Source organism: Oncorhynchus keta, chromosome 28, assembly GCF_023373465.1.
Source record: "Oncorhynchus keta strain PuntledgeMale-10-30-2019 chromosome 28, Oket_V2, whole genome shotgun sequence".
NCBI classification, from domain to species: Eukaryota; Metazoa; Chordata; class Actinopteri; order Salmoniformes; family Salmonidae; genus Oncorhynchus; species Oncorhynchus keta.
The window spans coordinates 38,852,773-38,862,703 of record NC_068448.1 but is presented as its reverse complement, the minus strand read 5'-3'; the positions used below and the strand labels follow the sequence as shown (position 1 = coordinate 38,862,703).

Sequence of the window (9,931 nt, the reverse complement as noted above, 5' to 3'; positions counted from 1 at the left end):
GTAAGTGATGTCACTTTCTTGTAGCCCTTAAAAATGTTAAATTGTCAATCAAGCCATTGTCCACGTGTCTGATAGGTTGTTTTTACTCAGACTATTTCACAGGTTGTTCAGAAACTTGTTGAACTTGGTTACAAGTTGTTGACAAGGTGTTGCTTACATTATTACATTTACATAGCAATAGACCTTCGGTTCAGAGGTTTGAGCTTCTTGGTGTAATGCCTTAGACTTTGGCTGATGGTCCCAGGTTCAACTTTTTTTGAATAGATTTTTTAATTTAACCGTTATTTAACCAGGCAAGTCAGTTAAGAACAAATTCTGTTTTGGCTACTCCCTGATATGCTGCATTAGTGTCAGAAGTGGGGTGGCTATGTTGGTAGGCCAATGTAATCATGCCTCATTGTTAAGAGGCGAAAGGGTTTTGTAATAGTGAAGCGCAGGATGCGCTCTCAGAAATTAGACTGGTAGTTAACCTCAAAACACCTAGAACTTCGTTAAGAGGTTTGAGCCCCTTGGTGTAATGGCTACGGTGTTGGTCTGACAGTTAGAACACAATCCCTAAACCCTGAATTCACTATGTGCACCAAATAATAGCATTCCTATTCCCACTACTATGCAATTACACAATTACTATGGGACATGTTAACACAATGTTTTAACTAGTGTAATTCCAATGTTATTACACAAGTCTGAATGTCAGTTAGTACCTCAAAAGGTTGAGTCTGTATCTTCTACCCATGCCATATTTTGTATATTGATTTTTTAAAAATACATCAGCAAGTGTACAAAATGTTTGTCATAAAGAAAGACTGTGTGTGTGGGGTGGGGGTACCTCCACAGTACCCAAATATACACGGTTCGAGAGGAACTATAGTGTGCCTTATCAGTTTTCACAGTTAATCCTAAGGAAATTAAACAGTGAACATTCTCATCTCTGAGGAATTCTGTCCTCATTGTGAGAAGTACCTCCCATTATAATCAGAGGATGTGAGTCATGCTATTTTTACACTTGAAAAGTTGAGGAATGCTTCTTTAACAATATGAGGCAGTTTGCCTTGAGGATGTTACCCATTTGTTCTTGTCTGGACTGGGAATGAAAAGGCAGCATGCCATCAGACACTCGTCAGCCCAAAATCTCACTCACCCACACACCCACCCAACTCTCTCTATCTCTCTCTCGTGCTCTCTATCTCAAGGGAGTGAAAAACAAGGATTCCTAACGAAATTGCAATTCCAGACTGTCATGAAAGTATGTTCTTACTAAGTGGAAGGGACTATACGTTGGATAATAAAATAAAATATATATATATATATATATACCAGAACTATTGAATATGATACACAATTTACCCCAACACCAGAATGTAGCCTAGCCGTAGTAGCCTTTTGTGCAACCCATAACACGAGAAACAATTCACTGATCATCTGACCAAATTATGCTACTGAAAATACAGTAAATGTTCTTGACCCTACATATATACTACAGTTCAAAAGTTTGGGGTCACATAGAAATGTCCTTGTTTTTGAAAGAAAAGCTTATTTTTTTGTCCATTTTAAAATGACATGTCAGAAATACAGTGTAGACAATGTGATGTTGTAAATGAATATTGTAGCTGATATTTTATGGAATATCTACATGGGCGTACAGAAGCCCATTCTCAGCGACCATGTAGATATTCAATTTAAACATTTTTTTAAGGCTATTCCATGCGAGAAATTGCCAAGAAACTGAAGATCTTGTACAACACTGTGTACTACTCCCTTCACAGAACAGCGCAAACTGGCACTAACCAGAATAGAAAGAGGAGTGGGAGACCCCAGAGTCACCTCTTCACTGTTGATGTTGAGGCTGATTTTTTGCGGGTATTATTTAATGAAGCTGCCAGTTGAGCACTTGTGAGGTGTCTGTTACTCAAACTAGACACTCTAATGTACTTGTCCTCTTGTTCAATTGAGCACCGGGGCCTCCCCTCCTCTTTCTATTCTGGTTAGAGCCAGTTTGCGCTGTTCTGTGAAGGGAGTAGTACACAGTGTTGTACAAGATCTTCAGTTTCTTGGCAATTTCTCGACCGATTGTGATTTTTCAACGCCGATACCGATTTATTAGAGGACGAAAAAAGCCGATACCGATTAATCAGACTACTTTTATATATATTTTCTTATTGTTATTTATTTATTTATTTTTTGAATTTTATATCCAATTGTTGTTTTAGTAGCTAAAACAAGAGAGACGAAGGTTGAAAGTCATGCATCCTCCGATACACAACCCAACCAAGCCGCACTGCTTCTTAACACAGAGCGCATCCAACCCGGAAGCCAGCCGCACCAATGTGTCAGAGGAAACACCATGCACCTGGCAACCTTGGTTAGCGCGCACTGCGCCAGGCCCGCCACAGGAGTCGCTGGTGCGCGATGAGACAAGGACATCCCTACCGGCCAACCCCTCCCTAATCCGGGCGACGCTCGGCCAATTGTGCGTCGCCCAACGGACCTCCCGGTCGCGGCCGGTTACGACGGAGCCTGGGCGCGAACCCAGAGTCTCTGATACACAGCGCCCTTAACCACTGCGCCACTCGGGAGACCGAACACTTTTATTTTAACTTAATATAATACATCAATACAATCAATTTAGTCTCAGATAAATATTGAAACATGTTCAATTTGGTTTAAATAATGCAAAAACACAGTGTTGGAAAAGAAAGTAAAAGTGCAATATGTGCATGTAAAAAACCTAACGTTTAAGTTCCTTACTCAGAACATGAGAACATATGAAAGCTGGTGGTTCTTTTTAACATGAGTCTTCAATATTCCCAGTTAAGAAGTTTTAGGTTGTAGTTATTATAGGAATTATAGGACTATTTCTCTCTATACCATTTGTATTTCATATACCTTTGACTATTGGATGTTCTTATAGACACTATAGTGTTGCCAGCCTAATCTCGACAGTTGATAGGCTTGAAGTCATAAACAGCTCTGTGCCTCAAGAATTGTGAAGAGCTGCTGGCAAATGCAGGAAAGTGCTGTTTGAATGGATGCTTACGAGCCTGCTTCCTACCACCGCCCAGTCAGACTGCTCTATCAAATATCAAATCATAGACTTAATTATAATATAATAAACACACAGAAATATGAGCCTTAGGTCATTAATATGGTCAAATCTGGAAACTATCATTTCGAAAACAAAACATTTATTCTTTCAGTGAAATACGGAACCATTCCGTATTTTATTGAACAGGGGCAACCCTAAGTCTAAATATTGCTGTTACATTGCACAACCTTCAATGTTATGTCATAATGATGTAAAATTCTGGCAAATGAATTACTGTCTTTGTTAGGAAGAAATGGTCTTCACACAGTTCGCAACGAGCCAGGCGGCCCAAACTGCTGCATATACCCTGATGCGAATGCGCTTTTGTTAAATCATCACCCGTTTGGGGAAGTAGGCTGTGATTCGATGATAAATTAACAGGCACCGCATTGATTATATACAACACCGGACAAGCTAATTAAACTAGTAATATCATCAACCATAGTTAACTAGTGATTATTTTAAGATGGATTGTTTTTTTATAAGATAAGTTTAATGATAGCTAGCAACTTACCTTGGCTCCTTGCTGCACTTGCGTAATAGGTGGTCAGCCGGCCACGCAGTCTCCTCATGGATTGCAATGTAATTGGCCATAATCGGCGCCTTTCACTCTCATACAGGTTTAGTCGCAGGTCATTTCACTCCACACTGACCCATGCTTCCTCTGATAGGTCTGGAATAATATAGTAGGTCGGAGGAGTAGAAGTATCCCATTGCCTCTCTGCTGGGCTCAAGTGCCCCTTGCCCTGTCATTCTCCAGTGGAATGCATTCTCAGGGTTATTTATCCCTGGGTAGGAATTCCACTGCCAATGTCATTCACATGTTTTTATTCATAATAGAGGATATTTATTAAAGCATTAAAGACACACACACGTAAACACACCGAGGTGTATTAATCAGATATTATGAACGAGGGGTCTCTTGTTTTCCCTCTCTGTGCCTCTGATGATTCAAACCTAATTGACCAATGGGTGTTCATGGTCGATTTCTCTCAAAGTGCCCGTCAATAGGAATAACCAGGATACAGGTCCTATTTATAAACTTGGATTGTGGATACTAGTTGTTATGCAATGCATGGGCATTCATCGATGTAGTTTCTGTCGTAACTGTATGGGCTAACACACCATTGGCATATGATGTGCCAAACTGAACATGGCGGTGTGGCTCAGTTGGTAGAGCTTGGGGTTTGCAATGCCAGATTTGCATTTCCAATTCCCATTGGACTCAACAATACAAACATGTATGCACACACTACTGTAAAGTACTTTGGATAAAAAAATATCTGCTGAATGGGCTTCATTTGTGTTTGAAGGTTTGGAGCCATATGTACTTCAGAGTTGTGGTGTGTTCCACTCATTAACTTTGTGAAGCTTTAACAGGGGCCCATTGTTTCAACAAACAGAGAAGCCTGTGTTTTAAAAATAAAGAGTGCTGAGAGAATGAGCTGACTTGGATGACAAAGTGTTATTGTGAGTGCTACCAATTAGGTTGATTTGACAAAGAGGGCATTGGAGTGGCAATGTTGACCTGTGAACAGTGCATTTCAGGTTCAAAGTGCAAACACAATTTTGTTTGGATGTTGATGTTGTACCCTTGAAATGTTTTTTTTTGTTTTGTTTGAATCCTGTTGATATTCTTTAGGATTAAAATTGGCTCAATGCTTTCAAGCAACTGAATTGGAATGTTCAGGTAGTACCGCCCTGTTTCACTCTGTTTTTAAAGGTCTCCCTAATGAACACGATAGTGGTGCGAGGGTTAGCTCTTTGTTCACCTGCACCGGCCTGCAATTGCTAATAACCAATCCATAACCACCCAACTATATGGATAAAGTGAAAACCTGAGGCCAGCACCCCACCCTAACCCGCTAATATACAAAATACACTGTAGACTACAGTAAGAGACGGCAGAACCGTTTTTGGACAGGGGGTGCAGGATTTTTTTGTTGCCTAATTTAAAAATGTTTCTGTTTATAATTTCTGACATTTTGGTACGGAATGTGTTAGTCAACGTGTCTAATTAGACACAGTTGAAGTCGGAAATTTAAATACACTTAAGTTGGAGTCATTAAAACTCGTTTTTCAACCACTGCACCAATTTCTTGTTTACAAACTATAGTTTTGGCAAGTCGGTTAGGACATCTACTTTGTGTATGACACAAGTCATTTCTACAACAATTGTTTACAGACAGATTATTTCACTTATAATTCACTGTATCACAATTCCAGTGGGTCAGAAGTTTACATACACTAAGTTGACTGTGCCTTTAAAAGCTTGGAAAATTCCAGAAAATGATGTTATGGCTTTAGAAGCTTCTGATGGGCTAATTGACATCATTTGAGTCAATTGGAGGTGTGGATGTATTTCAAGGCCGACCTTCACACTCAGTGCCTCTGCTTGACATCATGGGAAAATCAAAAGAAATTAGCCAAGATCCCAGAAAAAAAACATTGTAGACCCCCACAAGTCTGGTTCACCCTTGGGAGCAATTTCCAAATGCCTGAAGGTACCACGTTCATCTGTACAAACAATAGTACGCAAGTATAAACACTAGGGGACCATGCAGCCGTCATACCTCTAACGAACCTCGTCCTCCTCTTCTGAGGAGGAGAAGCGAGAAGGATCGGAGGACCAAAACGCAGTGTGGTAAGTGTCCATAATGTTTATTTTAAACATAAACTGAAAACTACGAAATACAAAACAATAAACGGGAAAGGAACGAAACAGTCCTGTGTGGCGACAAACACTGACACGGAAGACAAACACCCACAACCCAAAACTGAAACCCAGGCTACCTAAGTATGATTCTCAATCATGGACAACAATTGACAGCTGCCTCTGATTGAGAACCATACTAGGCCGAACTCAAAAACCAACATAGACTGCCCACCCAACTCACGCCCTGACCATACTAAAACAAAGATAAAATAACAGAACTATGGTCAGAACGTGACAATACTGCTCAGGAAGGAGACGCGTTCTGTCTCGTAGAGATGAACGTAGTTTGGTGCGAAAAGTACAAATCAACAGAACAACAGCAAAGGACCTTGTGAAGATGCTGGAGGAAACAGGTACAAAAATATGTATATCCACAGTAAAACGAGTCCTATATCGACATAACCTGAAAGACCGCTCAGCAAGGAAGAAGACACTGCTCCAAAACCGCCATAAAAAAGCCAGACTATGGTTTGCAACTGCACATGGGGACAAAGATCGTACTTTTTGGAGAAATGTCCTCTGGTCTGATGAAACAAAAACAGAGCTGTTTGGCCATGATGACCATTGTTGTATTTGGTGGAAAGGGGGGAGGCTTGCAAGCCAAAGAACACCATCCCAACCGTGAAGCACGGGAGTGGCAGCATCATGTTGTGTGGGTGCTTTGCTGCAGGAGGGACTCGTGCACTTCACAAAATAGATGGCATCATGTGGATGGAAAATTCTGTGGATATATTGAAGCAACATCTCAAGACATCAGTCAGGAAGTTAAAGCTTGATTGCAAATGGGTCTTCCAAATGGACAATGACCCCAAGCATACTTCCAAAGTGGTGAGCCAAAATGGCTTAAGGACAACAATATCAAGGTATTGGAGTGGCCATCACAAAGCCCTGACCTCAATCCCATAGAACATTTGTGGGCAGAACTGAAAAAGCGTGTGCGAGCAAGGTCTACAAACCTGACTCAGTTACACCAGCTCTGTCAGGCGGAATGGGACAAAATTCACCCAACTTCTTGTGGGAAGCTTGTGGAAGGCTACCCAAAACATTTGACCCAAGTTAAACAATTTAAAGGCAATGCTACTAAATAATAATTGAGTGTAAACTGACCCACTGGGAATGTAATGAAAGAAATGAAAGCTGAAATAAATCATTCTCTCTACTATTATTCTGACATTTCACATTCTTAAAACAAAGTGGTGATCCTAACTGACATAAAACAGGGAATTTTTACTTGGATTAAATGTCAAATATTGTGAAAAAAATGTATTTGGCTAAGGTGTATGTAAACTTCCGACTTCAACTGTACATGCAGCTTCTCTTCTGTCATTATATGTTGCCCTAGATGACTAAATAAACCCTTGCTCACCAGAATAATGTCATAAATCGATAGAATGCATGCTTAAATCTACAGTAGTTGACATCTCTACTTTTTTTCTGTAATCTCTGCTTCTTTCGAGAAGCAAAGACGTTTTAGGGACCAGGGATGAAATGCAACAGTACAAAAGCGGGAAAGATTTTCTATGCAAAATTCCCAAATTACATCAGTTTGACCACTTGTAAGGAAATAGAAAGCTATGAAAACGACCCACGACCCAATATTTCAGTTCAGTTTGGATGCATGTTTTATGTGGTTAAAATACTATCAGCTTTTATTCTGCTGATAAAGAAAGCACCTCTACAGATGGTATCTAATTGCACATTGGCATTCTCTCAAGATGCTGAAATAAATAAATCATACTCAATCCTGTTCCTGAGTCAACATTTTGCCTACATTTGGTGTATCATTTTACCTCAAGAAATTCTTAATTATTAAGGAGTACATATTAAGGCTGTGCGAGAAGTTATAGACCTGCAGTCAGTGTCCAGATTTAAGTTTCCATTAAACCCATCCAAACAGTAGGTTACAGTCCCGCCTCACAATCATCACACATAACATAACACTGCTATCATCTTCATTTACCACTTCACCAAATCTTTCGCAAACATGACTTTTCTGGCCCTCCCTTCTCTTTATTTTAAACTCTCCATTTCGCAGCTTTACTCTTATTGAATTAAACACCGACATGGACTTATTTTGCCTCCGTGGGTTGACGTTAACTTTTTATCTGCCTGTTCCCAAAGCATTTTGCGATTGGCGTGTCGGCTATTTAGTCTGGTCCTAAAGTGTAGACTTACGCACTGACAGCCAGATAGCCTAAAATAATGGGGGGTAAACTCTATGTGGCCTATAGAGATAAACTGCACCAGAATTAGACATTTATCTATTTGTTTTAAGGTATTTTTATTTTTATTCAACACGCCCACCACCCGCCCTTCATCCACCGCTGATATAATCAAATATGACCTTGTGAACATCGACACCACTCTGATCTGACCATGCCTGGCGTATGCCAGTGTGTTGCTGATGGGCTGCACAAAGAAGCAGCAAGCCACACTGGGTAGGGTACAGAAAAGAGCAAGCAAGATAATAACAAAAAAACTGAGACATCCCATTGACCCTTCCACCACCACAGGCACAGCAGTAAGATTGGTCACTGACATGCACCGACCTGACCACCCTCTCTCTACATGATCTCCTACCACAGAGAAGGGGAGACAGCGATGGCAGAGTCCTCCGCAACCTGAACCAACTGTCCAGCATCAAAGCAAGAACAAATAGTCTGAAAAATGTGTCCATAGCCACTGACATCAGACTTTTTAATAACCAAATTGACTTTTCAACTGTAATTGGTTAGGACCTTTTCAAGTGAATGTAGTATCCTGTGTATTTTAAGCATTTAACTAAGTGTAACTGCATTCTGCATAATTCAGTCTCGTCGGCTGCAAGCATGAATGAAATAAATCAAAACCAGGGTTATGAGTCAAACCGCGCATCACTAGAACACAACCCTGATCAAGGACCACATAACTACAGTAAAAAAAGAATAAAAAGTAACACAATACAATAACAATAATGAGGTTATATACAGGGGGTACCGGTACTGAGTCATTGTGCGTGGCTACAGATTTGTCAACTTAATTTGTACATGTAGTTAGGGGTGAAGTGACTATGCATAGATAAGAAACAGTGAGTGGCAGCAGTGTACAAAACAAATGGGGGCAGTCAATGTAAATAGTCCGGTGGCCATTTGATTCATTGTTCAGCAGTCTTATGACTTGGGGGTAGAAGTGGTTAAGGAGCCTTTTGGTCCAAGACTTAGCGCTCCAGTGCCACTTGCCGTGCAGTAGTAGCGAAAACAGTCTATGACTTGAGTGACTGGGGTCTCTGACAATTTTTGGGGATTTCCTCTGACACCGCCTAGTATATAGGTCCTGGATGATAGGAAGCTTGGCCCCAGTGATGTACTGGCCCATACTACCCTCTGTAGCGCCTCACGGTCAGATGCCAAGCAGTTCCCACACCAGGCGGTGATGCAACCGGTCAGGATGCTCTCGATGGTGCAGCTGTAGAACTTTTAGAGGATCTGGGGACCCATGCCAAATCTTTTCAGTCTCCTGAGGGGGGAAATGTGTTGTCGTGCCCTCTTCATGACTGTCTTGGTGTGTTTGGACCACAGATAGTTTGTTGGTGCTGTGGACACCAAGGAACTTGAAACTCTGGACCCGCTCCACTTCAGCCCTGTCGATGTTAATAGGGTTCTGTTCGGCCTGCCTTTTCCTGTAGTCGACGATCAGCTCCTTTGTCTTGCTCACTTTGAGGGAGAGGTTCTTGTTCTGGCACTACACTGATAGGTCTTTGACCTCCTCCCTATAGGCTGTCTCATCGTTGTCAGTGACCAGGTCTACCACTATTGTGTCGTCAGCAAACTTAATGATGGTGTTGGAGTAGTGTTGTTGTCAACGCAGTCGTGGGTGAACAGGGAGTACAGGAGGGGACTAAGTACACACCCCTGAGGGGCCACAGTGTTGAGGATCAGTGTGGCAGATGTGTTGTTGCCTACCCTTACCACCTGGGTGCGGCCCGTCAGGAAGTCCAGGATCCAGTTGCAGAGGGAGGTGTTTAGTCAGGCTCCTTAGCTTAGTGATGAGCTTCATGGACACTATGGTGTTGAATGCTGAGCTGTAGTCAATGAATAGCATTCTCACATAGGTGTTCCTTTTGTCCAGGTGTGAAAGGCCAGTGTGGAGTG

The 9,931-nt window shown here is 41.4% G+C and overlaps 1 protein-coding gene across 3 annotated transcripts in view; it reads left to right on the top strand.

Annotated features, from left to right (window-relative positions):
* Positions 1 to 9,931, top strand: part of LOC118361293 (intermediate filament family orphan 2-like) — a 35,575-nt gene that overhangs the window by 1,068 nt on the left and 24,576 nt on the right. The gene's annotated exons all lie outside the window — the stretch shown is intronic.